Source organism: Bidens hawaiensis, unplaced genomic scaffold (genome assembly GCF_021521415.1).
Source record: "Bidens hawaiensis isolate Kalapana, Puna unplaced genomic scaffold, B.hawaiensis_p1.1 tig00013865_1, whole genome shotgun sequence".
NCBI lineage: Eukaryota > Viridiplantae > Streptophyta > Magnoliopsida > Asterales > Asteraceae > Bidens > Bidens hawaiensis.
In genome coordinates this window covers 503774-509590 of record NW_027492185.1, presented here as the reverse complement: position 1 = coordinate 509590, position 5817 = coordinate 503774, and the positions used below count along the sequence as shown (strand labels likewise).

General features: G+C 36.2%; 1 pseudogene across 1 annotated transcript; it reads right to left on the bottom strand.

Moving 5' to 3' along the window:
• Window positions 1-1149: 1149 nt before the first annotated feature.
• LOC143545175 (protein trichome birefringence-like 19) lies at window positions 1150-5536 on the bottom strand (annotated as a pseudogene). The gene is made up of 2 exons (XR_013137379.1): window positions 4872-5536; window positions 1150-2565 (listed from the first exon to the last, which is right to left on the bottom strand). The product of XR_013137379.1 is annotated as a protein trichome birefringence-like 19 (transcript).
• Between the last annotated feature and the right edge of the window lie 281 nt (window positions 5537-5817).

Genomic DNA, 5817 nt, shown 5'->3' with positions numbered 1-5817 from the left:
AGAAAAAACTTGAAGCTTTTACTAGTAGCGTTTAATGCAGGGTTTGCTGAGCTGGTTCATATGTGATTGTGACTATCGAATTTGGGTTAACCTCCACATGGAGGAGATAATCACGAAATATCTCCTTAATTTGTGGTTTGGGTGAAGGTACAGTTGAAGTGTGGTTGGGTCGGGAATGGTGATGAGTCGTACTAGCTTTGACCACCCAGATGATCATAGCGGAAAAGGCAATCAACATGAACACTACCCCGATGATGATAATGTAGAGTCTCCAGTTGGTAGGTGGAGGTGCCAGCAAAGACCATTGGTATGCGAGAATGTTTGGCAGAGTGTAACAAAAACTCGAAAAAGACTAGTGTACTCTTTGGTATGCGAGAATGTAATGGGCCATTATGAAAGAATGAAATATAAGTTGAATTTCATGGCACCTCCGGAGTCTAGTTTTGCGATCATTCTAAGGTTAACTTTATTGTTAAAATATACAGATGTATATATTCTAGTTTTATATCTTATATTTTTTCCATATTAGTTTTTCTTATGTGTATATATTTTTGTGAGGAATATTGCTATTGGGCCCGGTTTACATAACTTGTATGGGCTAGAGTCTGGTGGGCTTTGGAGATGGAATGGGCTTGTACCGGTTTTAACTTTTAAGTATCCAAAGTCCAAACGGTGATATATGAAGAGAAGCAGGGATATTATTTTTTGGTCAATCGTTTTATATTCACTCAAAATAAAAACTCTGTTGTTCTCTCTACGGTTTCACTGTGTTGGTGAAACGCCTATTCTTCATCTGTTGATTCAAGTTCTAATTGTGGCATTCCTAATCAAAGTGTTTGCAATTGGTTTATTTTTGATCTTCTACTGTTTTGGTGAAGATCTGGTTATTGGAGTTTGTAACAACTGATCACAACTAAATCGAAGATTTTGTTTTGAGTTCTTGCCATTTATCAAATTAATATACAAGTAACCTTGTTTTTTCTTGTTTCGTTTTGAAACGCCTGGGCTGTTCAAAAAGCCCACGACCCGTAGCTTACTCGATAAAAACTCGAATAAAACTAACCAAAACAATCTAAGTCGAGCCGACTCATTTTTGTAGCCAAGTCAAGCTCGACCTAAGCTTGGCTTGGCTCGTTGGCTCGATCTTAAGCTCATTTAACGAGCATATATAAGTCAAGCTTAAGCTCAAACCCACCCTGGCTCGACTAGTGGACAACCAAACGGGGCCTAAATAATAACCTATCCACCTCTAAACCAGGATGTCAAATGGAGTCATCTATGATTTGGATTTTGAATATTATCCCCCTGACCGACACTTTCTGTTTCATGAAGAATGATTGTCGTAATGGTAGGTCCAAGCCTCAAGGTCACACATAATAAAACAAAAAAAAACTAACAACCAAGTGGAGGTTAACATAGTAGATAAAACTTCACTTCGTTAATCAATAAATCACATGTGTGTTCCATCTACTTCCAATCCCCTTTATGACTTGTCAAATATGCTTTGATGTACAACTGTAATAGGCTAGATGAAGACATAACATAGAGGAATATTTTGGGCCATAACATGATTGATTTGTTGATTACAACGTGTCGAGTTTCGTTTTTTTTATACATTTTGTGAAAGTATAGTTGTATACTTATAGATTATTCTATAATCACTCTTGAAATATTGCTTAAACATATATGAACTAGATACAAATCCTAACAAATGTTGTAATTTACATATTTGAATCATAATTATGCAAAATTCATCGAAGGTTCAGCTTCGTTATGTTCCTTAGAGGCGTTTTTTCTATAAACCCGTAGCCTTCCATCTTTAACATTTCAAGCAAGAACTCGTTCCATGTGTCCACAGGCCCCGGCATGCACCAATGGACACAATCCGCGTAACTTTTGTTATCGCTGACTGGATGTCCAAAATGGTTCGGGTGTCCATCTGGCCTCAGTATCATTGCATCACTCGTGTCGAGTAATCTAAGTTTCAACCCCTTTTTTTCACCTTCCTTTTGTGCTGCTTTGAACTCGTTCACTTGAGTAGAATACATCATTAACTTGTACCCGTCCAACTTCATTTCCTCCTTCGTGAATGGTCTCGTTCGCACACAATTTCCTCCGTTGTTATACTCTCCATTCTCAAAATGTTGTGGTGAAAATGTTCTTAAAAATGTTAGCCCGGTGTAGTTGTGGATATTTATCAGTGTGGTGAAGGTTGTTTTGAATGCCATTTGGTACGCGTAGTAAAGACTGATTTCTGTAATGTTTTCTTGGTTGCAAAAATGACAACCTTTGACCCTTTTCATAATACATAAATGGTCTGAAAAACCATTGTCCGGCGGAAAATATGATGATATCAATGTTATCTAGCTCTGATGTCCATGCATCATCCGGCTCGTCTAGATACAGGTTCATTAGACTGTTGCGGGTGAATTTTTCAGGATTCGTGTCTTTGCTTTTAACCAATAGAGGAGACCAGATTGCTACTAGTGTGAAATTGTAAGTAGGAAAGTGCCATCTTCTGAATCTTGTATCATTTGTATTTGAAACATCAATGAGATAAGCTTCCTGATAATCAGATACATCAGAATTAGGTTTTTAATTAACAAACAAACATCGTGTAACCTGAACACGGTCCAAACAAATAGTCTTGTTGGATTGAACCGAATACACTTAAAATTGTGTCAAATTCATCAACCTTAACCCACACACACTTAAAATTGTGTAATCCGAACATGACCCATTTAACATATTTAGTTAAACTTGTCAAACGGATTGGTGGGTTGACGGGTAATAATCAAGTTGCAAAGGTGTTAATTTGGTTGACGGGTTGTAAGTATATGTTTTAAATGGTCATAAACAGGTTAGTGAGTTAAAATGTTTAACTAGAATGTTTAGACAAGTCAACTCGAAAATAAACCAGCTTTTTTAACGGTTAAGATATGTTAAAACAAAACCTGATTATTTCCATGCCGTGACAGGGGCAAGTCGGAAATTATCAGGGGTCTGGGGAGGGACGGAGGGTGTTATAAGGGCAAACCGCAAACGGTATTTCTATCTCAGGAGATAGAAATGTTGCTCTCAATGACACTCCCGACTCCAATTAGATATAACTTTGATTAAATTCTTGAACATATAAACATTAATAAAAAAAGTTCCTTTTAATAAAGTTTTGGACTTACTTTTCGTTAAATTTATAGAAGTGACTCGTGTAAAATATAAAAGTTAATATGTACGGATTTTGCCAGAGGTTATATCTATATCTGATATGCATTATTGAATGAATTATGAATTATGTTACCTTTTCTGTTGGTGCATATGTGTTTCCAACCTACTTTTATATCCACCTGCTAAATCTTTCTATTTGTTTGTTTTTTACTTTCAATAATAGACGTTACTTGCCTTGCTAAAAAGACTGGGCCTTTTTGTGTCATTATTTTCTTTTTTGCATTATTGCTTACTTTTTTTCTCTTGTGTTTTTCCTCTCAACTTATTACATGAAAGCATCCAACTTTAATAAACTATTTCTATTTCTACTATTTGGAACACTCAAGACCCTTTCAAATATTAAACGGATACTTGATATATGATGTTCCAGCTACCGAATACTACAATATGTCATAGTCACCACCGGGTACATTTTCGGCTTTTTTTTAACAAATATAAATTATTATAACATAATAATTGCAATTAAACTCTATTATTGATAATGCCGTTTCTTGTCATGGTCTTTTCTTATTATGGTGGTACGTCTCACTCTTAGTCTTATCTGTGTTTGCGTGTTTGGCTCTTACCTGGTCTAGTGGTAAAAATGTGTTATGGGTTCTAGTCTCTATTAAGACATGAAGTAAAATAGGTAGAAAATAACTTATAGCTTTACAATAATAAATAAATAAAAACACAACTCTCTAAGAGTGTACGTAGTGGGGGATAAATATGCCCAAAATGGGGCATTTTTTTAAAAACGCCCCCCCCCCCAACTGGGGACTAAAGGCGAAATGTGGGTGGGGGTTAATTTTTGTCGCCTAACTTCCTTTTGTTTTATTATTATTATAAAGTGTTTGTGTGTGTGTGTGATATATAGCTTAGGGTGGGGTGGGGGGTGAAATCTTGTCGCCCCATTTGGTAGCCCCTTCACTGCACATAGTATAAGGGGAAGAGACACTCATGAGTAATACTCATGCACCGGCCAATCCTGCATTGCCAGTTCATTTCTACCCTTAAGTACTCATAAACCGTAAAATCACTTACAACATCTACCCACGACCATCTTTAACATTTTTTTTTATTTTTAATTTGGTTGTTAGAATATAAAAGGAAAATGGTGTGGTTTATGTGGCAACAGTTTACCACATGAGTTTGAAGCTATGCATGGGTACATAGGTGGTGGTGGTATTGCCACATGTGTTCAAAGCTTGCAATGAGGTGCCTCGTCCAGCCGTCCTCCCCGAACCCCTCATGGCTGTGTTAAGTTTTATACATAAACATAATTATACAATATATACATCACATATAACCATATTTATCTTTATTGTAGTCAATATATGTAAGCCTCAAAAAGTTGGACCATTAAGGGTATGGTCTTAATTCTTTATACTTGGCTCAAACAGACAAAATACTACATAACAAAATATTACTTGTCAGAGTACTACCCACCATTTGTTGTTGCTTTCAGGGTAAAATCAATATATCATCCAACACACAACTTAAATATATACGTGTATAAAATAAAAGTATGTATCTTTATTCTTTAATTAATTTAAGTATTTTATTACTAAACCGCCATGTATAAACACTAAACTAGTTATTCATTCAAGTTGATGAAATTATTCACTTAATACAATGAACTGATCAGGCTTGTTTAGAAAACTTACACTTGCTAACATGCAAACCAATGATTGCATTTGGTTTCTTCCAACCGAATCACCGATAAACGCCAAGGTTTTCCCTCTGACAGCCTCCAAGAACTCGACCGCGTCAAATTCGGGCAAGTCACATTTATCGGGCTGCCATCTCCACTTCAAGAAGCCCGTATCGGGCCTCCCATATTTCATACAATTTTGTCGATCATCGTTACTGCATTTTGTTTCATTCGTATAATATGTTTCCCTCTCATCATCAAACACCCAACTTCCTTGAAAGACGTTACACTTGTCATCACCAGCGGGTGTAGACGGATTAATTAGCGAGTGATCGGATAAGTTTCCGACGTATAGGTGGATTGTGATCAAAAGGGCTAAGGTGATTGTTGGGAGGATGAAGTGTTTGGTGTTGATGAGTGGTTTGTGGAGGTTGCCACCATTGGTGGTGGTGGGAAGTATAATAGGATTGGGCTTCATTGGTTGAAATAAAGCTATAGGATTGAGTTTGAGCCTTTGAGGTGCTTTATTTATATTCACTAAAGTGTTGATGGTGACAAATATTAGTAAATGATTACCTTTTAAACTTTAATTATCAAAATAAATAAAAAAATTGAATAGAGTTTTTGTATGAGCTGGATTGCAAATCATTACCCTTCTAAGGACAAACTTTGGAGAATAATCATGTTTTCCTTTTTCCCCACCATTGCATGATACATTGATACACAAACTTGTATATAAATTTATAGATTAAACTACAGTTTTCGTTCATATGGTTTGTTTAAATCTGCGGTTTTAGTCCAATAGTTTTAAATCTGAGTTTTTCGTCCATGTGGTTTCATTCCACTTACAATTAAACCCGACATCACTAACCCCGTTAAGTCTGATCGTTAAACTCATCAATATGTCTCTCACGTGAGAGGCAATTTTGTCCTTTTTTCCATCAAATACACCCCAGCCC